The sequence below is a fragment of the Pteronotus mesoamericanus genome, unplaced genomic scaffold (genome assembly GCF_021234165.1).
Source record: "Pteronotus mesoamericanus isolate MK-2021 breed Mesoamerican mustached bat unplaced genomic scaffold, CSHL_Meso_final contig_173, whole genome shotgun sequence".
Taxonomy (NCBI): domain Eukaryota; kingdom Metazoa; phylum Chordata; class Mammalia; order Chiroptera; family Mormoopidae; genus Pteronotus; species Pteronotus mesoamericanus.
Window position 1 is genome coordinate 5,591,235 of NW_026555072.1, and position 24,594 is coordinate 5,615,828.

The window sequence follows — 24,594 nt, forward strand, 5'->3', positions numbered from 1 at the left end:
TGCCAGTTAAGTCTATTTGATTCAATGCATAATTCAGCTGTACAATATCCTTGTTGATGTTTTCTTTGGAAGATCTGTCTATTTTTGACAGTGGGGTATTGAAATCCCCTACTATCAGTGTGTTGCTGTCTGTATCTTTTTTGAAGTCTTCCAAGATTTTCCTTATATATTTGGGTGCTCCTATATTGGGAGCATATAAGTTTACAATGTTTATGTCTTCTTGATAGATTCTTCCTTTAAGTATTATAAAGTGCCCCTCTGGGTCTCTTTTTATGGCCTTTGTTTTGAAATCTATTTTATCTGATATATGTATTGCTATCGCTGCCTTCTTCTCTTGCCCATTTGCTTGGAATATTTTTTCCATCCCTTTGGTTTCAATCTATGTAGGTCTTTTGCTCTGAGGTGTGTCTTTTGTTGGCAGCATATGTTTGGGTCATGTTTTTTTTATCCATTCAGCTACCCTGTCTGTTGATTGGGGCATTAGGCCATTTACATTGAGAGTTATTACTGATAGAAACCTATTCATTTTTTCTCTTTGTTCCTGTGTTTTTCTCTTTCTCACTCTTCCTTCATCTTCATAAACCAGTCCATTTAGCATATCTTGGAGTGCTGGTTTGGTAGAGATGTATTCTTTTAGCCTTCCTTTGTCTGGGCAACTACTTATTTCCCGTTCTATTTTAATTGAGAGCCTTGCTGGGTAGAGCAGCCTTGGTTGTAGGCCCTTTCTTTTCATGACTTGGAATATTTGTTGCCCTTCCCTTCTGGCTTGTAGTGTTTCTTTTGAGAAGTCAGCTTCTAGCTCTATCAGCTCCCATGTGTGTTACTCCCTGTTTCTCCCTTCCTGCCTTGAGGAATCTCTCTTTGTCTTTGATAGTTGCCATTTCAATGATGATGTGTCTTGGAGTGGACCTCCTTGGGTCCCTCTTGAGTGGGGCCCTCTGTGCTTCCTGGATCCATGAGACCCTTTCTCTCCTCAAATTAGGGAAATTTTCCATCATTACTTTTTCAAGGATGTTCACTAATCCTTGCTTCTCTTCTTGTCCTTCTGGTATCCTTATTATGCGGATATTATTGTGTTTCACGTTGTCATGCATTTCCCGAAATGTCTCTTCATTCTTTTTGAGTCTTTTTTCCATTTCTTGTTTTTTCTGGGAGCTTTTTTCTACCTTGTCCTCCAGCTAGCTGATTCGATCCTTGGCTTCATCCAGCCTGCTTTTGATCCCTTCTACTGTGTTCTTCAATTCAGAAATGGTATTCTTCATATCTTCTTGTGTATTCTTCATAGTTTCTATGTCCTTTTTCTGGTTTATATAGTTTACTGTAAGATCCTGATAGTTTTCTGCATTTTTTCATAGTTATCTTTGAGCTGGCTGAGCTCTTTGATCTTCCTGATCAAACCTGTAGTGTTTACAGGTTTTTTTTGTGTTTTGATAAACACTACTTGGTTACAGGTTTTTTTGGCTATTCCATTTCCTATACTGTACTTTACATCCCCATGGCTATTCTGTAACTACCTCTTTGTACTTCTTAATCCCCTTACGTCTTCATCCATTTACCCATAACCCCCTCTCATCTGGAAACCACCAAAACACTATATACATGATTCTGTCTCTGTTCTTCTTGTTTGCCTAGTTTATTAGATTCAATTGTTGATAGATACGTATTTATTGCCATTTTATTGTTCATAGTTTTGATTTTCCTGTTTTTCTTAAGTAAGTCCCTTTAACATTTTATATAACAATGGTTTGGTGATGATGAACTCCTTTAGTTTTTATTTGTCTGGGAATCTCTTTTCTGCCCTTCCATTCTAAATGATATCTTTGCTGGTAGAACGATCTTGGCTGTAGGTCCCTGCTTTTCATGACTTTTTATATTTCTTGCCAATCCCTTCTAGCCTGCACAGTTTCTTTGTGGGAATTCCCCTGTAAGTAACTGCTGTTCTCTTGCTGCTTTTAAGATTCTCTTTATCTTTAAATTTTGGCATTTTATTTATGATGTGTCTTGGAGTGGGCCTCTTTTCATTCATCTTGTTTGGGACTCTCTGTGCTTCCTGGACTTGCATGTTCATTTCCTTCACCAAATTAGGGACTTTTTTTCCATTATTTTTTCAAAGAGATTTCCAGTTTCTTGCTCTTTCTCTTCTCCTCCTGGCACCCCTATGATGTGAACATTGGAATGCTTGAAATTGTCCCAGAGGTTGCTTACACTGTCCGTGTGTGTGTGTGTGTGTGTGTGTGTGTGTGTGTGTGTACAGTGTTTTGGTGCTCTTTTTTCATCTTGTTGTTCTGACTGGTTGTTTTTTGCTTCCTTATGTTCTAAATCATTGATTTGATTCTTGGCTTCATCCACTCTCCTGTTGTTTCCCTGTATATTGTTCTTTATTTCAATTAGTGTATCCTTCATTTCTGAATATTTTTAATACTGTTGAGGTCCTAAGTTTCTTGAGCATTCTTATAACCAGTGTTTTTAATTCTGCATCTGATATATTGCTTATCTCCATTTTGTTTAGTTCTTTTTCTGGAATTTTGATCTGTTCTTTCATTTGGGCCATATTCCTTTGTCTCCTCATTTTTGCAGCCTCCCAGTGTTTGTTTCTATGTATTAGGTAGAGGTGCTATGACTCCCTGCTGGTAGTGTGGCCTAATGTGGTAGGTATCCTATAGGGTCCAGTGACATAGCCTCCCCTATAACCCAAGCTGGGTACTAGAGTTGCACCTTTCATGTGGACTGAGTATACCTTCCTCTTGTAGTTGAAACTTGGTTGCTGTTAGCAGATCAATGGAAAGGATTTACCCAGGCCAGTTAGCTGCAAGGACTGGCTGTGACCACTGACCACCAACCTCTGCCCTAAGTGGAAGATCAGCTGTGCAGGGGCAGGGTGGTGGTACTCCAATGTGGTCTGTAGCTGTCCATTATCTGTGCAGGTTCTGGGGTTTCCTGGGTGGTGCAGGCCAAGGTCAACCCCTACCTGTATTTTGCCCAGGGCCACTCTGCCTGAGCTATAAATCAATCTGAGATGGCTGCTAGTTGTGCTGGACTTGGAGAAGCCCAGGTGAAGCCAAGCTGTGAATCTAGGCTGGCTGCTGCTAGTGCTGGGCCTGGGGCCATTTAACAAGGGGGAAAAGGGCTCACTGAGGCTGTTTGTTGCTTGTTTGAGAAGATTTAGGAAGTTGTGAAGCATGAGGCAAAACCCATTCATATGGAAAAGTAGCTTGGGTGGGAGTTGGGATGGGATGGGATGGAGTCTCTGGTGATCTCCAGGGTGGGACAAACAATGTTAGTTAGGTTGACGGGGTCTCAGGTATGACACCAGCCTTCTGACTCTATGGCTTTGTTGAAGGTGAGGGTTCAGAAAAGGAAAATGGCCTCTGCCGTCCTTTCCCTCTGGGAGAAAGCTACTCCCTGCTCTTGCCTTGATGCCAGACACTTCAGTTTCTCCCTGTATGCCACTGGTGCCTTTCAAGCTGCTACCCGGTGCTGGAGCTCAGAGAGAGTGAGTCTGAGTAAGTTCATGTGTGGGTTCTTCAAGAACTGCTTGGAAGTCCAGAAATTTCTTCTACCAACTTAATCCCCACTGGTTTTTGCAGCCAGAAGTTGTGGGGACTTACCTTCCTGGCTCTGGAGCCCTGGGCTGGGGAGCCTGTTGAGAGTCTGGGACTTCTCACTCCTGAAATCCCTCTTGAATTTTTATCCACCACACATGGATGTGGGACAAGCCCATTCCATGTCTCCGTCCCTCTTACCATTCTGGGTGGATGTGGTTTCTTCAATTCAGTAGTGTCAGACTTCCATTCAATTTGATTTCTGATGGTTCTAAGTGATGGTTGTCCTGTATTTTAGTTGTAATTTTGATGTCCATACCCTGTTTTACAGTTATTTGCATGTAATCTAATCTTCCTTACTTGACTGTACAATCCTTGCAGCTGAAGAGTTTGACTTACTGTCGTACCCTCCACATAGAACTTTGAACCTCAAGTACTGTTTAACTGGGTTGGTCTGCATTGCATTGGTTTTGATAAAGGAGCTTTTGAATATGAAGTATTCATTTCATGATTTCAGCTGTTGATGCATATGTGTGATGTAAATAACATACTTTGAAACCAAAAAGATAATCTCACATACTGGGGAGTCTAGTCAATTAGTAACACTACAATTATAGAATAGATTCTTTCTGTTGGAGCACATAAAGGACATCTTATTGAAGCACCTTTTTTTCTGACACTTTTGGGAACAATCCAGATTTTTAACATACATAATGTCAAAATGATGGCACGAAGGAGTTGTTTTTACCTCAGTTCTCATATTATTCCCTATGAATGTATGTATAATAGTTGGTAAATTTCATATATATGTATTTTTACCACATATTTTTTAATATTTTATACTCTAGGTGTTTTTCTATCTTTAATATTGAATATTTGAATGTTGTTTTCCCTATTCAGTTTATGAAGCTCCATGATTACCAATGTGATTTCTATTGTATAAGGTGACCCCTTCTCCTAGTCCTAATTAATTTTCCAGGAAGTGTGATTTTAAGCAGTGGGTCTGAACCTTTTCTCTTAGTAATATCAAGTGTTTTTAAATTGCCTTGCTCAATAGATTCCATAAGGATGTAAAAAGACTATTTTAGATGTGGTTTTGACAGTATTTTTAAGCTTCTAGCTTTGCATCCTACACCAATTTATATATTATGCAGTATTTTTATACATTCATTTTCTCTCCAAAGCTCTGTTGTATATACATCATTTTCTATCCTTTAAATGGTGTTGCACTCTACTGTGGTTAGCAAATGCTTTTCTAATTTTGGCTGAAAGGTGATCCAGCACCAGTTATATGGTTAATTAGTGACAAAGCTAAAAGAATATTCTAGCATTCTAGCAATATCTTTTCCCATTTTATGCGCTATAAAATTAGGTTTTAAGCAGGTAAATAAAAATAAATTTGTTGAATGTTTATGTTGTCCATATAGGTGCATTTCATCTTAAACCCTAGATTTAGTCATGAAAATTTGAGCATAAATTATAAATAGATTTATGATGATTTACTTGTAATGCAAAAGAATTATTTGGAAGTCCTCTTTCTATAATGTTATTTGTTGTCATGGATTTATTCTACTTACCTTATTGACCATCTCTTATGTTCAACAAGCTAAATGAGACTCAAATTTATATAAATTGAATTTTCTTAAAATAAGATGCCTATTTAAAGAGAGTATCCACAGGAACATAAATTTATCAAAAAAAGTGAGAAAAAATGAGAATTTGGAATAAGAGTATATAACTTGAGTACTGATATTTGGATAAGACTCTTCACCTTCACAATCCCAATTAAATTGACTGTAAGATTTTAAAATATTGAGAAACTATATTAGTGTTGGAGCCTGAGTTCCATTTTCATGCTGCAAACTTTGAAGAATTTCCACTAGATACAGTGCAGATGGGATCGTATTGAAGAAATATACCAAAACCAATTTTCAATTTCACTGCTTAAGAAAGTGACAAGGAGGAGGAACTGGGGAGCCCCAACTCCTTCTCCATGCCGTAGTCTCCATTGCGCGGGAAGAGGCCACACCCCCAAAGAGCCAAAAGCCGAAAAGCACACACAGACACCCCCAAAACACCCAGAGCAGGCGCGCACACTTGCGCCGAGTGACCGGCGAGGGTTGGCGAGCGTGTGTGTGACCCACGCGGGCTGGCGACCGCTTGCACCAGCCGGCAAGGCTTCACACAGACTGGCACCCATACGGCCTGCGAGGGAGTGCGCAGAGCAGCAAGGGCAGGCGTAAATTGACCTGACCGCCACAATTGCGGAGCGGCCCACAAAATTAGTAGAGCTGCCCAGAGTCCCTGGAGGAGAGACAAGAAACAGGAATAACCGGAGAGTCCTAGAGCTGATTTCCTCCCATTTCCGTAGTACCCATTTGGCGAGGGCAAGAAACGCACCCAAAGAGCCAAAAGCAGGGAAAATACACAATAAAAGACCCTAAACTGACCAGTGCCGTGAAGCTCGCGTGCCAAGTGGGGCCAGATGAGTACGCGAGGTCGCGAATAAGCCCCCTGGTCTGGGGCAAGCACATGCGAGCCCAGGCAGGTGGGGGACCCTGCCGCACTGGGAACGCGCTCAAGGAGCCTTCGTGAGAGTGCAGAGAGATCCCCAAAAATAGCCCAGGCCTGACCGAAGGGGTCACAGAGCTGCTCCAAGCAGGAGTCAGACACAGGCGTTAGACTCCTGAAAGGCTCAAACAAACAACCCAAGGCCCTATAGGGTGAACAACTGACGTCATTAGAGGCAAGCCCAGAAAGAAAAGTAAAGGACAAAAATAATTAACAGACTCTCACAAAAATGGGAAGAAAAAGAAGTTCCCCTCAAATGAGTGGAAAAGCGGACTCCCCACAGAGAGAGCTAAATGAAATAGAGGTAAGGGAACTATCAGATATGGAATTCAAAACAATGGTTCTAAGGAAGCTCAATGAGCTCAGCCAGCTCAAAGAGAACTATGAGAAACTGCAGAGAAACTATCAGGATCTTACAGCAAACTATATCAGCCTGAAAAAGGACATAGAAACTATCAAGAAGACACAAGAGGATATGAAGAATACCATTTCTGAATTGAAGAACACAGTAGAAGGAATCCAAAGCAGGCTGGATGAAGCCGAGGATCGAATTAGTGAGATGGAGGACAAGGTAGAAAAAAGCTCCCAGAAAGAACAAGAAATGGAAAAAATGCTCAAAAAGAATGAAGAGGGATTTAGGGAAATGCAGGACAACCTGAAACGCAATAATATCCGTATAATAGGGATACCAGAAGGAGAAGAAGAGGAGCAAGGAATAGAGAACCTCCTCGAAAAAGTAATGATGGAAAATTTCCCTAATTTGAGGAGAGAAAGGCTCTCATGGATCCAGGAGGCACAGAGGACCCCACTCAAGAGGGACCCAAGGAGGTCCACTCCAAGACACATCATCATTAAAATGGCAAATGTCAAAGACAAAGAGAGAATCCTCAAGGCAGCAAGGGAGAAGGAGAAAGTAACATACAAGGGGGCCCCGATACGCCTAGGAGCTGACTTCTCAACAGAAACACTCCAAGCCAGAAGGGAATGGCAACAAATATTCCAAGCCATGAAAAGCAAGTGCCTGCAGCCAAGGCTGCTCTACCCAGCTAGGCTCTCCATTAAAATAGAAGGAGAAATACGGAGTTTCCCAAACAAAAGAAAGCTAAAAGAATACATCTCTACCAAACCAGCACTCCAGGATATGCTAAGGGGACTGGTTTAAGCAGATGAAGGAAAAGAATGAGACAGAGAGGAACACAGGTACAAAGAGAAAAGATGAGTAAGTTTCTATCAGTCATATCTCTCAATGTGAATGGACTAAATGCCCCAATCAAAAGACACAGGGTAGCTGAATGGATAAGAAAACATGGCCCACACATATGCTGCCTACAAGAGACCCACCTCAGAGCAAGAGACCTACACAGATTGAAAGTAAAGGGTTGGAAAATAATATTCCAAGCAAATGGACATGAGAAAAAGGCTGGCGTTGCCATACTTGTATCAGACAAAGTAGATTTCAAAACAAAGTCCATAAAGAGAGACCCAGAGGGGCACTTTATCATACTTAAAGGAAGAATCTATCAAGAAGACATCAGCATTGTAAACTTATATGCTCCCAATATAGGAGCACCCAAGTTTATAAGGAAATTGTTGGATGACTTCAAAAAAGATATAGACAGCAACACACTGATAGTAGGGGATTTCAATACCCCACTGTCAAAAATGGACAGATCTTCCAAACAAAACATTAATAAACATATCGTGGCGCTGAATGACACACTGAATCAAAGAGACTTAACTGACATATATTGAACCTTACATTCCAAAGAAGTAAAATACACATTCTTTTCAAATGCTCATGGCAGTTTTTCAAAGATAGACCACATGATAGGACACAAAGCAAGCCTCAGCAAATTCAGGAAAATTGAAATAATACCAAACTTTTTCTCAGACCACAAGGCCTTGAAACTCGAAATCAACCTCAAAGAGAAACTTCAAAAACTTGAAAACTCATGGAGACTGAACAGTACACTATTAAACAATGAATCGGTCAATAATGAGATAAGAGAAGAAATCAAAAAATTTCTGGAAACAAATGTAAATGAACAGACAACTGTCCAAAACCTATGGGACACAGCAAAGGCAGTCCTGACAGGGAAGTTCAGAGCAATACAGGCTTACCTAGAAAAGATAGAAACATTTCAAATAAAATACTTAACAGGACAACTTCAAGAACAGAAGAAAGAACAACAAATAAATCCCAGAGCAAGTAGAAGGAGGGAAATAGTCAAGATTAGAGCAGAGCTGAATGACATAGAGACAAAAAGAACAATTCAGAGGATCAACCAATCCAGAAGCTGGTGCTTTGAAAAGATAAATAAAATTGACAAGCCTTTAAGCAGACTCATCAAGATAAAAAGGGAGAGGACTGAAATTAATAATATCAGAAATGAGAAAGGAGAAATAACAACTGATACCACAGAAATACAAAGGATTGTCAGAAACTACTATGCAGAATTATATGCCAAGAAATTTGAAAATCTTGATGAAATGGAGACATTTTTTAGAAAAGTATAATCTTCCAACACTGAAGGAGGAAAAAACAGAAAGCTTGAACAGACCGATAACAGCTGGGGAAATTGAAGCAGTCATCAAGAAACTCCCAGCACAAAAAAGCCCAGGGCCAGACAGTTTCCCAGGAGAATTTTACAAAACATTTAAGGAAGAGCTAACCCCTGTCCTTCTCAGACTATTCCAAAAAATCCAAGAGGAGGGAAGACTCCCAGACTCCTTCTAAGAGGCCAGCATCACCCTGATCCCAAAACCAGATAAAGACCCTACAAAGAAAGAAAACTACAGGCCAATTTCGCTGATGAATATAGATGCTAAAATCCGGAACAAAATATTGGCAAACCGCTTCCAGCAATACATTAAAAAGATTATCCACCACGATCAAGTGGGATTCATCCCAGGGATGCAGGGATGGTTCAATATACGCAAATCAGTAAACGTGATACATCACATAAATAAAAGAAAAGACAAAAACCACATGATCATCTCGATAGATGCAGAAAAAGCATTCGATAAGGTACAGCACCCATTTATGATCAAAACACTCAGCAAAATGGGAATAAATGGGGCATTCCTCAACGTAATAAAGGCCATATATGAAAAACCTACAGCTAATATCATACTCAATGGGCAAAAACTGAAGCTTTCCCACTAAGATCGGGAACACAAGGATGTCCGCTCTCACCGCTTCTTTTCAACATCGTTTTGGAAGTCCTAGCCACAGCGGTCAGAGAAGAGAAAGAGATAAAAGGCATCCAAATAGGAAAGGAGGGAGTAAAACTATCATTGTTTGCAGATGACATGATAGTGTACATAGAGAACCCTGTAGACTCTACCAAAAATCTCCTCAACCTAATAAGTGAATTTGGCAAAACAGCAGGATACAAAGTCAACATTCAGAAATCAAAGGCGTTTTTGTACACCAGCAATGCAATAGAAGAAGAAGAAATCAGAAAAAAAAATACCATTCGATATAGCAAGAAAAAATATAAAGTATTTAGGCATAAATTTAACCAAAAACACAAAAGACCTGTATGCAGAAAGCTATACAACATTGAAAAAGGAAATTAAGGAAGGCACAAATAAATGGAAGCATATACCGTGCTCATGGATTGGAAGAATTAATATCCTCAAAATGTCCATACTACCCAAAGCAATTTATAGATTCAACGCAATCCCTATTAAGATACCAATGACGTATTTCACAGAAATAGAACAGACATTTCACAAATTTATATGGAACCATAAACGACCCCGAATAGCCGCAGCAATTTTGAGAAACACAAAGTAAGAGGGATCACAATACCGGACATCAAACTCTACTACAAAGCCAGCATACTCAAAACAATCCGGTACTGGCACAAGAACAGACCCATAGACCAGTGGAACAGAATAGAAAGCCCAGAAATAAGCCCAGGTCTCTATGGGCATCTAATATTCAACAAAGGGGACAGAAGCATAAAATGGAGCAATAACAGCCTCTTCAACAAATGGTGTTGCTAGAGCTGGACGGCTACATGCAAAAAATTGAAATTGGATCATCAGCTGACACCATACACAAAAATAAACTCAAGATGGATAAAAGACTTAAATATAAGTCGCAACACCATCAAAGTCCTACAGGAGAACATTGGCAGGAAACTCTCAGATATCCCACGCAGCAATTTTTTCAGCGATATGTCTCCTAAAGCAAGGGACATAAAGGAAAGAATAAACAAGTGGGACCTCATAAAAATAAGAAGCTTCTTCACGGCGAAAGAAAACATCAGCAAAATGTAAAGGGAGCCAACCGTATGGGAAAATATATTTGCTAATGATACATCAGATAGAGGTTTGATCTCCAAGATATATAAAGAACTCACTCGACTCCACTCCAAGAAGACAAATGATCCAATCAAAAAATGGGCAAAGGACCTGGGCAGATGCTTTTCTAAGGAGGAGATACAGAGGGCCCAGAGGCATTTGAAAGGATGCTCTGCATCACTAGCCATCAGAGAAATGCAGATCAAAACCACCATGTGATACCACCTCACACCAGTCAGAATGGCCATCATAAACAGATCAACAAACTACAGGTGCTAGCGAGGCTGTGGAGAAAAGGGAACCCTAGTCCACTGTTGGTGGGAATGCACATTGGTGCAGTCACTATGGAAAGCAGTGTGGAATTTCCTCAGAAAGCTGAAAATGGAACTGCCTTTTGATCCAGGGATTCCCCTGCTGGGACTATACCCTAACAACACCAAAACGCCAATACAAAAGAACCTATGCACCCCAATGTTCATAGCAGCACAATTTACAATAGCCAAGTGTTGGAAGCAACCTAAATGCCCATCAGTAGATGATTGGATCAAAAAATAATGGTACATATACACAATGGAATACTACGCAGCAGAAAGAAAAAAAGAACTACTAAACTTCTCGACAGCATGGATGGAACTGGAGAGCATCATGCTAAGCGAAATAAGCCAAGGGGGCGAAAGACAAATACTGTATGATCTCACGTATAAGCGGAACCTAACCAACAATGCAAAGATGGAAGGAAAATATGAGCAGCAACACTGAAAGGAAAAGAAATCAACAGAGACAAGAAGGAAGGCGGGGGCAGGGAAAGGGAAGGGAAGGGGAAAGTCAAGGAACATATAGCAAGGACTCATGGACAAAACCAAAGGGGAAGAGCTGAGGGAGGGAAGAAGGGAGGGGGTAAGGGAAAGTGGTGGGGGGGGAGGCAGAGACAAATGTATTTAAAAAGTAAATAAATTAAAAAAAAAAGAAAGTGACAAGAATTGAGTTGGGGGTTAGAATAACCTGTAGGGTCTTCCACTTGGTTTACTTTCATAGCGATTGATAGATTGTTACTAGGAAGTCCAGGATGTCACACCGAGGGAAAAGCAGGCCTTGCATTATGACTCTGATGTGACAGGCATGCACATGAAGTACTCACTATGTGCCCTCTGTTCCTGGAGTGGCAATTAGTTCAATTTATAAAATGCCTGATATGTAAAAATTTGAAGTTTTTCCTGCAGAGCACTATCCATGGCCCCAGCTTCTTCCTACTTCTCTTAACATGCTGTATGTGAATTTCTATCAACCAGCTTCCCATTGAGAGGAGGAATCAGAACATTAGAATAGATGGTGAAAGAAGGGAAGAGAACTTACCCTGTTTTGGGGAAAACACCAGCTTGGATAGGCTTCTCTTTGTTTAAGAATGAACAAAGAAACCCAACATAAAGTTCCTGAAAAGACTGCAACATAAATGGAGAGGCATAAAAAGAGGCAGAGGAAGAAAAAAAAAACCATTCATTTATTTATTTTTAGAGAGAGGGGAAGAGAGGAAGAAAGGGAGGGAGAGAAACATTGATGTGAGAGAGAAACATCAATCAGTTGCTCTCATACACACCCTGACTAGGGACTGAACCCGCAACCCAGGCATGTTCCCTGACTGGGAATTGAATCGGTGACCTTTTGCTATGTAGGATGATGCCCAACCAAATAAGCCATACCCATCAGGGAAAAATGGATATTTTTGATAAGCTTGCTTTGTACTTTCTATTCAGTGCAAGGAAGTAACGAAGTAAGCAGTTAAAGCAGACTCTGAAGTGAAGGCTGGAAATAGAAAATATAACAAGAGATATATTTTAAATATTACTGAGGTCATTCACGCCAGAAGCAAGTGGAAGAAGATGGTGCTCACTAGCTTTTTACCTGCATCTACTCATCTATCCCAGGACCAGCTAGACATTGAAGAAAAGGCAAGATCCCAGAGGTCATGACAGACCTCACTATTCTCCTCCTAAAGAAAACCTCCCTCATACAGGTACTGGAAAGGGTGGATACCTCAGTTATTAGAGGATTTTGGAGATGGAGGCGCTTTTCCAGAGATCATGTGGCCCAGTATCCACTGAATGTGGGATGAAAGAAAACTGTCAAATGCACTAGCTATTCAGGTGAATGCTGAAGGAAAGATTAAATAAGATGCAATTGCTTGACAAGGACAGTCAAAAGACAAGGTCATTTACAGCAAGTACACTGACCTGGTTCCCAAGGAAGTCATGAATGGAGATGGCCCAGACCTACTAAGATCTGATGAAGAAGCTATTAGAGATGACAAAAAAGGCAAGAGTGGACTTAGAAAAGTCTGTATCACAGAAGGTTGCTGTGACCATGCCTGTTTAAGTAGCTGATAAACTGGCTCCTGCTCAGTATGTCCAATACACACCATCTCAACAAGAAATGGCTTTCAACTCTGGAACAAAGCAGAGGGTTATTCAGATGGTAGAAATACAGAAAGATCCTGTGGAGCCTTCAAGTTTCAAGATTAGTAAGAAATTTCCTCGGGGACCACCTTCTCTTCTTCCACCTGTCACTCATTCTCCTAGCTGAAAGATGACTGTGAAGGAACGACAAGGGTATAAAATTCCTCCTTATATTTCAAGCTGGAAAAATGCAAAGGGATATACAATTCCATTAGACAAACATTGGGCTGCTAATAGAAGACTGCAGACAGTTCGCATAAATGAAAATTTCACCAAGCTGGCTGAAGCCCTCTACATTGCTGATCAGAAGGCTCATGAAGCTGTGAAAATATGTGCTCAAGTAGAGAGAAAGATGGATCAAGTAGAAAAGGGGAAACAAGAAGAGAAATGGCCCAGAAAGCCAGAGAGAAAAGAGCTGGGATCAAAACCCATGTGGAAAAAGAGGATGGAAGGCACATGAGAAGGATGAAATCTGTCATGACAGGCAAAAAGAGACAGAGCGGCTCCTGATAAGAGGTTGAAACTGCAGAGAAATGAAAATGGAGATATCAGTGAGTTCATTGCTCTTGGTATGGCCAATTCCTGGACTTCCAAAGAAGTTCAATATGACCAAAGACTGTTCAACCAAGCCAAAAGTATGGAGAGCAGTTTTGAGGGTGAAGATGAAATTTGTTTATGATGAAGCCTGGAGAGAGAGTAAATATATAACCCAGAATATTTACAGGCCCAGTAAAAATCTGTACATGTCTGGTGATTGATGACCTAGAAGCCAGAATAAAGATAAACACATTTGTTCCCAATGAGGAGTTTTCTGGTTCAGATCGCAGGCAAAGAGGTCAAGAATGACTAGTTCAGTTTGAGGAAGATCCTTTTGGTTTGGACAAATTTTGAGAAGCCAACATCATGGTGGCTCTGTTTAAAAGACCCTCAGACAGCAGCTGCTCCAAGGAACGTAAGCATTAGCGCAAGAAGAGGATGTAGGAGTAGATATGCCTTTCTTCAAATGGAATGGACCCATAACCCTAATGATGCAAGTCATATGGGGGAACACTTTATAAATGGGCCAGATAAAAACCAAATTTGGGTGACAGACCCCAGCACTACTTTTCATTATGGGACAAGAAGGGATGGAAAATTCTACTTTAAATTATTTAGTTTTTTTTTAAAGAGTGGGCTGTTTATGCTTCTACCACCTTTTGGCATTTATAGAACATACTACCTCACAGAAGAAATCTTCTTTTTTGTTTTGATTAGACCACTTCGTTTTGTTTGACATTAGTATTTTGCAGTTAATATTTTGTATAAGAATGACTAAAGTCATCCCAACCGTAGTGAGTAGAACGATGTTCTTATATTGGGACTGTTCTGCCAAATGATGTTTGCTCCTATTATGCTCTGTTTTAATTTGGAGTGGGAAAAATAAGCTCTTGCTTGGTGCACCTATTTGTCTCAAATAAAAATATTAAAAAAATTGCTGAATGAGACTGTAGGTCTAAAGGCAAAGGGAGCTCGCTGAGGAAGGCAGAAATGGGAGGACACTTTAAAAATGCATTATATGTAGTAAAGAAAAAATTGAAACTTGAGAAAGTGGGATGAGTGATGGAAAAGGCAAACTTAAGAAATTCTCTCAAAATGCAGAGGAAAAGGTTAGATATATGAGTAATGAGATAGATACTCAAATGTTGGACAGAGGATGGAGTACTAATATACAGACAATTGTTCCTAAAGAATTAAAAACTAGATTAAAAGAACCTGAACTAAGCATACCATAAGAAAATAATAAAAACAAAACTGACATTCTTGACTATAAAAAGATATAGCTCTGCAGATGGAATGCCTATTATGTACCAGAGAAAATAACAAAGGAAAGACCAATGGTTAGATGTATCATGGCAATTTTATGTTAATTGCAAGGATAAAGTATATAAATTACCATGCATCCTGACAGAAAAAGTAGTTCAACCCCAAAGAAGGAGAAGGTGACATCAGATTCTTTGCAATATTAAATGCCAGAAGACAATGAAGCAGTGTCTATTACTTTTAGGAAAAAATGTTTGTGACCCAGAAATTCTAGACTTAGCCAAAGTGTTATTCAGTAGTAAAAGCAGCAGAAAGATGTTCTTGGATTTTTAATTTCCCAGAAATATGCCATACACATACTTTTCCTGGGAAAACTGCTTGAAGATGTACTCCAGCCAATAATAAGTAAATTAAATAGTTCAACCATGGGGAAGTAATGAAATAAAAGGATTAGTGATGAGCAGTGGAAACAAACTTACAACTAACTATAAAATCAACTTTAAAGTTCAAAACAGAATGTAAACATTTGAAATATTTATGGGAAGATAAAATAATAATACAGTGAATCCCAAATGCAAGATAGGGACATAAAAAGGAAAAGTATATTACTTTTCTCTATTTAGGTGAGTTTCAATATGTATTACCTTTTAAAATCAATACTTGAACTGACCATTCTTTAAAAATGAAAAATAACAAATAACAATCATGAGAGAAAAGTTTATTTTTATATCACCTTTTTCTGTAAATGTTCTTTAACTCTGCTTAATAAACATATATACTTTTTATGTTTAACTATGTTTTTAAAAGATGATTGTAAATAAAAATATATCAGAACATGAACATTGTATATAGACCGGTGATGGGATTTTGTGGTATGTTAATTTTCAGTAATTGTGGATGTGAAAGCATATGCATTTTTAAAAAGTATACATATTTTGGTATAGCTAAATAATTTCAATCACATTAGGAAAGATTAACAAAATAGTGGGTTCTAGGTGGTAGAAATACCCTGTACTTCTTTCTGTTCCTATTTTCATATCTTTGTAATGCATATGCATTACTTTTACAGTGGGAAAGTAAATGTAATTAAAATAAAATGCCTACAGATACAGCAGAGTTACAGTTACAGGCAAACTTGTGGCATTATATGCTTTGTTCTTCCCCCTCACAATTAAAAGCAAACTAAGAATTTAACTTAAAGCATTAGAAAAAGCACACACAAAAATCAGACATCTGAAAACTGAAGGAATAAAATCATAAAACTTAAAAGCAGAATTTTATAAATCAGTAAACAGAATAGATCTGAACAAGTCTAAGAGGTGATTCTTTAAAACAAACAGAATTAAACTTGTAGCTTGTTTGCTAAGGAAAGCAAACAAAAATATACAAAATAATGTATTTAAATCACAAATTCAGAGACAGTAAAATGTATAGCTCATGCTAATATGAGGTAAAGTGAATATTATAGTAAATATTAATTAGCAAAAATGACTAAAACAATGCTGGTATTGGCTAATAATATTAGAGAAAGTGCCAAAGTGTTACTTCTATTGTTAAAGTGATTGACTCTAAGTAATAGGATTATAGACTATTTCCCCCACTTTGTGCTCTTTAGTAGTCTCACAAAATCTACAATGAGCAGGTACTAATTTTGCAGTTAGATATGAATAAAGACCAACCAAAAAAAACAGGATCCCCTATCTCCTAAGACAAAGTGGGCACTTTGTTCCTTTTTAGCTTTAAAGGTAGAAATAGCTGCCTTCCTAAAATTTAAGTCAAGCAAAATATTGATCAGCAGTAAAAGGACTGCCAAGGTTCAGAGCCTGTTAATGGGCCTAAGAGGCCATGTGGCTCCAGGTTGACTGATGGCCCAGGGACCACTAATGGCAAATTGAATTTCTAGATCAATGGCTGCCTTCATGGCTCTCTGATACCTCCAGAACAGGAGAGTACAAACACCAAGTACCATACAATGTACTTGCTCCATATGGAAAGATGATCTTATTTTTGATGAAAATTTCTTTAATTATGTGTATATCCTCCTTGTTGAATATATTCTTTCAAGTGCAACCATTTATGCACACCGATTTTTAAAATTCCCATGTGGTAATGTCACTTTGCTAGGATCGAATAAATGACATTATTTTTCTCCAGGAATTTTATGTCATGAGAAAGGTGAATGAAACAGTATGTTAGAGTATGATGAGTAGAGATATGTACAAAATATAAGGGCACTGCAACAGCGAGAGCATAACTGAGGTAGCATTTCCTAAGTTTATGTTCCCAAAGAACTTTGAGCTCATTGAATTGTACCTCAAATTAAACAAATTAATCTAGAAGTAACTTTGAGAATTAACATTTGTGTGCTTGTGGCTCACATTAACATATCAAAGGACATACAAGATGCTGAGATTTAAAAAAAATCTGTGGAATTTGGTACAACTCAGTATATTCCCAAAATGTGTGTCCATGGAACCTTCTTTTCTGCAATCCTTTATTAAAACTTAGGGCCCCTATGGATTGAGGGACACACTTTGAGCAATGTCTATTGAAAGTGTACAGTAAATGGGGAAAAAAAACCCCTTCTTAATTTAGAACATTGGCTGAGTTTTTGAAGGTTTTTGTGTCTTGAAAAATAGAATCAAATCACATCTTTAATATTGCATCAACTTCTTTTGCTCTATTAAAGGGAAGTGAAGCACTCCAGTTAGAAAGTCTTCTCAAATGAGGAGAATCTATGATATACTCAGTGTTATTGATAGGGAATATGAACTATCAAGTTCCTGGTAGGGCTTGACCTTATTTATTTTATTACAGATGACATCTAATATAGGCAGATTTTAATTGTTGCTTTACCTTTTGAATTAAAGAAGGGTGCTAAAAATATGATGGCTTATTTTTCTATTCTCTCTCTAATATCTGCCTCCTGTTCCAAATATTGTCATTAACTCCAAGGTGTTAATGTAGTCTTATTCATTCATGTTAATTTAAGAAATCTTTGCTGACTGCCTGCTCTGTTTCAGGCACTATTCTTCCATCAGGTATATATGTACAGTGTGAATGAGACTGACAAGCTTGTAAACTTAAAACCTAGTGGGGAAGATAACATACGAACACACATAAATTAACAACACAATCTTAAACAGTGCTAAGTGCTGTGATTAAATAAAAAACAATAAGCCAAGGGCCTTTTTTTCCCTCCCAGGTGAGAGGAATACTATAGATTGTTGGGCAGGTAGAGCTTCTCTGTGGAGGAGACTTTTCAGCTGAGAATCAAATGGTGAGGAGCCAGGTGATTTTTCTGGGTCCAGACAAAAGGGCACAAAGTAAATTATAGATATCTGGAATATTCTGAGCCTATCTTCACTTACTCAATTTTTGACAGTAAAAGATATTTTCCATTTAAAAAATGGCATTTCTCAGCCAATAATGGGACTTCTGGATTTAGGTGTATGCTTTGGCTGGCAAAGTTAAATTTTATAGCTCAAATACTTCCCTTAAAATGTGGGTTCATTTTAATTTCTCAGAGAGGGTGGCTGTTTGATAAGTGGAGAGCTGAAGCTCTTCTGTTTCTGTTCTGTTAATGCTTTTGAAACCCTTCTGGAGAACAGTATGTCTAAACAGTACATATTCGGGAGTTCAGTTCAGATTCAAAACTCATCTCCTCAGTGCTCTAAGATTGAACCGGTTTGGTCCCCATCATTCTAAGCTCCTCCTCTGCCCTCCTTGGCATATTATGACTATTAACTGACTAATTTTAATCTAAATAAATTTCATTTTAGATGAAATGCTAGTGCTTGTTTACCTGTAGAAATAAAAAAAAAATTACAAGTTGAACAGTCACCAAATTTATTAATTTAACAACAACCTGTATGGATTATAGAATTCCTATAACAAATACATTTAGAGAATAAACAGAACAAATCACCTAGCTCACTTTCAAAATTCAACATTCTTTCCTTTCTTTTAAAAGACAAATAGAAAGGTAAATGTATTCATCAACTGCTCAGAAACCCAGGCTGCAGAGACAGCAATTTGGATTAGCAAACTTGTATCCAGTGGAATTCTTACTTCTTTACTGATTATGCTGGCACAATCTGGCTAAGGGGGAAAACCCTGATAAAATCAAGGGAAGATCCCCTTACCCCTCCTTCCCATCCCATTGTACCATACCCTACCAGACAGAAGCAGAAGTCTTCTGAAGAGGTTTTGAGCAAAATATCCTGTCCTGGTTTTTACTGTGCCAATGGGCTTGCTGAACACATCCTTGACCTGGGACACAGGCAGAGTTCAGAGCAAGTCTATGTTGTCAACACGAACACATCCTTGACCTGGGACACAGGCAGAATTCAAAGCAAGTCTTATGTTGTCAATCCATTGGTCTTTTCCTTTTTTAGAAGACTCCTGACTGTGCCCTCTCTGCTTAAACACTGTAGAGGCGACTAGTGTTCTCACGCAAGGTGGCTAAAGTATGGCTGAGTGGCTGATCTTTGATTATGGCAACCTCTTGAATTGCATGCAGGGCCAGGCCTGGGTGGGAATACTGGCAAAGGCTTTTGGGAACTCCATAAGGAAGGAAATAGGGAGCATCGGTTTCCACGACAATTCTCTCCAGTGGGATATTTTTCACAGCATCCCGGGCCTGCCAGGCAGAAGCGTAAGTCAGTACGGCTGTGAAGCCCACAGACATGTTGGGAAAGTATTCCAAAAGAGGTTCGATGACTTGGTAACTGCTAGTGAAGCAATGCCTATGTATCTTGTAGTCAGGGGGCACAAATTTTTTCATGATGACCAGCAGATCTTTGTCAGCTTCTCGGCAATGGATCACCAATGGTTTATTTAGAGACACAGCTAGCTGCAGCTGTCTCTCAAATATCTTGTGCTGCTGCGGGATTGGTGTAGTGCACTTAAAAGAGTAATCCAAGCCTATTTCTCCAAAGGCTACAGCCTTGGGGTGCTGTAAGGCTTTCAGAATATTTCTTTCTTGATATTCATTGTAGTAACGTGCAAAATGGGGGTGACAGCCAAAGGCTCCCCAAACCATATCCTCTTTCAACAGCTTCTCCCATAAACCATCCTTCATTGTGCGAGGGTCACAGAAATTAGAGATGCAGCCCTGAAATTCCTTAGGGAAGGAATGGCTATACATTTTTCTGAACTGGGTAAATGTCCCTTTGAAAGACAACTTAGAGTAGAGCATGTCCAAGTGACAATGGGTATCAATGAAACCCTCCTTTAGGCTTTGTTCCCAGTGGCTCCTTGGCAGGGAATTAGATGCATATCCTTCCCAAAGACATGATGGTGTCTTCTCTTGGAATGTTCTTTTCTCCCTTGCCATGGCTTCTGAACTTCTGGGGAAATGAAGTGAACAAGAATTCTGGGAAAGACCTTCCTCTGTTGCTTTCAGATCTCTGGACCAGTTTTGGGAGCGCACTGTAGAGCTGGAGGAATGGTTACTCATCAAGCTCCAGCTGCTCTTCCCAGCCTGGGAGGTAGTGTTGTTGCCGCTGCCCATGGAAAGATAGTGAAAAGGCATAGTACTGTTGGTCCAGTAGCTGACATTGTCATGTGAAGGACCACTGTACAAAGGAGGCTGGTACATGACATGGTCAGTGGTGAAGGATAAAGGCTTTAAAATTCTTGAGAGACTGAGTGAGTCTGGCTCCTCCTGAGAGAATCTGAATGTAGAAATCTTATCCACATTAGAGCAGTCACTTCCAGAAGAGGGCTGCTTAATTACCACATTGCTTTCTTTATGCTTTTGAATTTCTGAATGAGAGTCACATTTGTCTAGAAATTTTATGGCTGGAGAGCCTTCTTCAAAAATGACTGCTTTTGAGTCACCAAGTGGCTTCTCACTGGGTTTCTCCTGAGGAGCTATAAGTACTTTTCTGTCATGGAAGTTTCTGATATTCACCACAACCTGTTCCTTCACCCTGACCTCTGGGGCTGACACTTTCTTTTTCTGAGTAACAGAGAAGGTGACAGCACTAGCTGGTCTTTCGCCAGGATTGTGTTGCCCGCTTGCACTCGGCTTTTTACTAGCAGCATCATCCCCCTTTTCTTTTGGCACTGATTTCATCAAGGTGCTATCGATAGCTAACCCATAGGTCATTGAAGAGCCTCGATCTTGCTTTTTACCTTTCCTTCTCTGGCCCTTGTTTCGTTCCCCACTGTTACCATTTTGACTCTCAGATTTGGCTACAAATTCAGAGTTCACGGAATTACGGGAACTTTGTTTGGAATTAATTTGTAAACTGTACGCATCCTTGAGAGAAGCCATTTCTAGAAAGGGGCTGGCAGAGCGCGTAGGGAACAGCACAGAAGGGATTCCACAGACAAAAGGAATCCGGAGTGCTCTGAATCAGGCAGTCTTTGTGGGCCACTCCCCCTGCACCTGGGCCCGAGGAATGGGAGTCAGAGGAATTTCCCTGGCAGGATGACCCCCTGAAAAACCTCAGCTTGAAGGCCACAGGAGCTTCCTTTGGGCTTTCACACACTCAGGGATGGTGGCCTCTCCTGAATGTTATTCAGAGCTATGAGGTGGCCGGCTAGAGAGGGCCACATCACTGGGCTCCCAGAGACATCTGCATTTGCTTGGGACCCTACCTCTTTGCCGCTCCTGTGGTGCTCAAACTTGCGCCACTCCGATGGCTTATGGACTGGCCCCCTTTTATTTACCTGTCCGTCTTAGTTCTCAGTATTTCAGCGATGTCAAATGCCTTGCACTGAATTTCTGCTTCAGTGCTTTGGAAAAGTCTCAAGGATGGAAGATTTGCCGAAGGCGCGATTTGGCGTCCAAGTCTACGCTGTGCTTTCGAGATTACTAAGCACTTCCTTTTCTTTGTCCAAAGCTACTTCCGGTATGTCGAAGCACTTCCGGGTATTAAGGCACTTCCGGACAGGGTGGGGTTATAAAGCTCTTCCACGTGGTTTGGAATAGAAGACCTTTGTGAGATGTTAAAGCTCTTGAAAAGACTGCAAGGTGGTCTAGAGACCATACACAGAGCACCCTTGAGCTGGACTTTTAGCATAGAGGCTCAGGCCACTGATGTTGTGTAGGAGGGCAGGGCCAAATCCATTTCCGGAGCAAAGCGGATTGGGTGCGTGGCACAGCTCGCCCCACCCACTGGTCCTTTATATCTGAAATACTTCCCTCAACCAAATGGGGTTGGGGGTAGGGGTGGCTACCATGGCAGCAGGAGGGTGTGACAGTGGGGGTGGGGGGCGGGGCTGAGGGTGGGTGGAGGGTGAGGGATTGGCGGACCTAGGATGTGGAGCAGGGAAGGGTGAGATAGTGCGAGGAGCAGCGTACAAGGAAGCCTTCCGACTTTCCGACTTCACCTCAGGTCGGTCTACCCGTGGTGCTGCCACCATTGTTTGCCTTTTGTTCCTTTTTCCCCACGTTGTTTTCTAGAAATATATTTACAATTTTTAAAGCAACTTAAATATACATGCTTTCAAAAACAGTTATTGTAGTATACCATTTTCAGCCCTATTTTTTTTTCACTCAGCATTTCTACATATCCTAAATATTTTTCTTATTAGCGCATAGTTTTCAAAAAAACTGCACTCCAGTGTCTTCATCATAATCCAGGAGTATGTAGCTGTGCTATAACTCACCAAATTATTTTGGATCACTCTTTTAAGTTCTCTTACTGTAGTTTTTCTCTAATGAAAGAAAATGCTGCAAAGTACATTTTTGTACATGTTTCTCCATATTTTGGTTTTTTTCTTTGGGCTATTTGCCTGGAAATGGAGTTCCTGAGAAGAAGTGTAGGAAATTTGAAATGTTTCCTCATAGCACCACATTGCTCCTGAAATATTATAGTAATTTAACATCTCATCCGTGATGAAGGTCCGTTTAATAAGAGAAACAAACCAATGACTCACTGTTATTTTAGTTTGCACTTACATGATAATTTCTTAGAGTGAATACTCTCCTTTTATTTATGGACATGCTCCTGAATTTTAAGTTCTTTTTCATTTCTTTTTTTAGGGTGTTTTAAAAGTTAATTTAAAAAATTATAAAGTAAATTAAACTTGTCATATTTTCTAAAATTTTATTAACATTTTTAATGAACAAAAATTCAACCAAATAAACGTAAAGATTTAGTTGCCTTTCTTTAATGAGTCATGAATTGGACAGCATCCCACCTACTAAATAGAGAGGTGCTCCAAGAAGTACAGAATAGAAGGTTTCTATAGGCAGAAACTGAGCAGGACAAAGTTATTATCAAAAGAAAAGAAAGTTTTGTTTCAGGCAAGGTGACCTTCTTTTGGAGAGGGTGGCAGGAATCTAATTAGGCCTATTACCTCACTGACATTAGTCAGAAAATTCTAGACTGATTGGTTTAAGGTCGCATTCCTGGGATGGGCTGAAACTGCAGTTAAGTCTTGCTTTGCTGTGTTGGAGGCAAGCAACTCCATGTTGGCTTATTGTTTTTTTCTTTCTCCCTTTCTCCCTTTCTCCCCCCCTTCCCCCCATCTCTCTTTCTCTTTCTTCTCTCAGAATGTTTGTTTTTTGTTTATATTTTCATATATTAAAGTTATAACTTGTTTTTTTAGTCAACTCTTAATTTTTTCTTTCATAATTTCCTTTTTATCCCAAGCCTAGAATAAGCATCCTCCTTTTCAAGGCTTTGACACATTTATAATTGTTTTTTTGGAGGGTAAAAGGGGTTGATTTGGTATATTTAAGTTAATAATCCACCTGGTGTTTATCTTGGGTTGTGATTTATTTTAGGTGGGGATATACACTGATGCTTTTCCATCTTAGTGTGTTTTTCACTTACTGATGTGTGACTTCTCTTTCATCAGGTATTGAATTCTTATATGTAATAGAGTCTATTTCCAGACCTATCTTTTCCACATACTAGTATGTCCCTTGTTACTCTGGGATAGCACTGTTTTAATAATTGAACCATTATATCATAGTGAGCTATAAAATCTGGGAGAGTTAGGTCTCCTACATTACCCTTAATTTTCATAATTATCTCTAATAGTCTGACATGTTTATTTTATCAGATGGACTTAGAGTTATTGTTTTTTTTCAATTTCCTCCAACATGCCAACAAAATATCCACTTGAAATATGGTATTTTAATCTGCTTATTTGAAATATACTTTACTTATTCTATTAGTCAGGTTCTTCTCTATCTCCTAGTAAATATTTTTAGAATTTTATCAGGGTCACAGAGTTTTCATTATAACTAACTTTAAGTGCTTTGTAATTTTTTATTCTACTGTGAACATGATTGTTCCTCTAACTGTATTTTAAGCTGGTTATTGCTAGTACATAAGAATATTTTTGATTCACTTGTGGTTATCATGAAATCTTTTATCTTGGTTTTTCAACCTTTGCCTATGCCATTATTTTATTTGCTTTTTGGTGATACTTTTGTCTCTATTTCTAATATTTTTCACTTCATACTTTCTTATATTGTTCAGAACTCCTAAAAACAATATTAAATAATGATGTTGGTAGGAGCATTTTTGTTCTATTCCTGATTGTAATAGACACATAGTTTAATTAAGTATAATGCCAGAATTCAGGTGGTTTTAAAGCAGATGTTTTTAGATCTTGTAAAGGAATTATTCTTGTATTTCAAAATGTAGGTGGAAGGAGATTATATGAGTTTATATATTTGCCCTTATTTCTTAATTTGTAAACATCTTTACATCTGCGAGGAAAATGCTGCTCTTTGTGTATTTAAGGTGGCTTATAACTGTTGAATTCTGTTTGCTTGTATTTTAGTTAGAATCTTTCCTCTATAAATCATAAGTAGTGAAATTGCTTTGGAACAGTCGTTCTCCACCTTAGCTTGTACATTGTAGTCACCTGGGGAGCTTTAAGAATCACTGATGCTTGAGCCTGCTCTGAGAGATTCTGGGGGGGGGAGAGAGAGAGAGAGAGAG

General features: G+C 39.2%; 1 protein-coding gene and 1 pseudogene across 1 annotated transcript in view; both read left to right on the forward strand.

Annotated features, from left to right (window-relative positions):
* Positions 1 to 24,594, forward strand: part of EFHC2 (EF-hand domain containing 2) — a 224,145-nt gene that overhangs the window by 38,505 nt on the left and 161,046 nt on the right. The gene's annotated exons all lie outside the window — the stretch shown is intronic.
* On the forward strand, positions 12,305 to 13,768 carry LOC129065252 (SNW domain-containing protein 1-like; annotated as a pseudogene).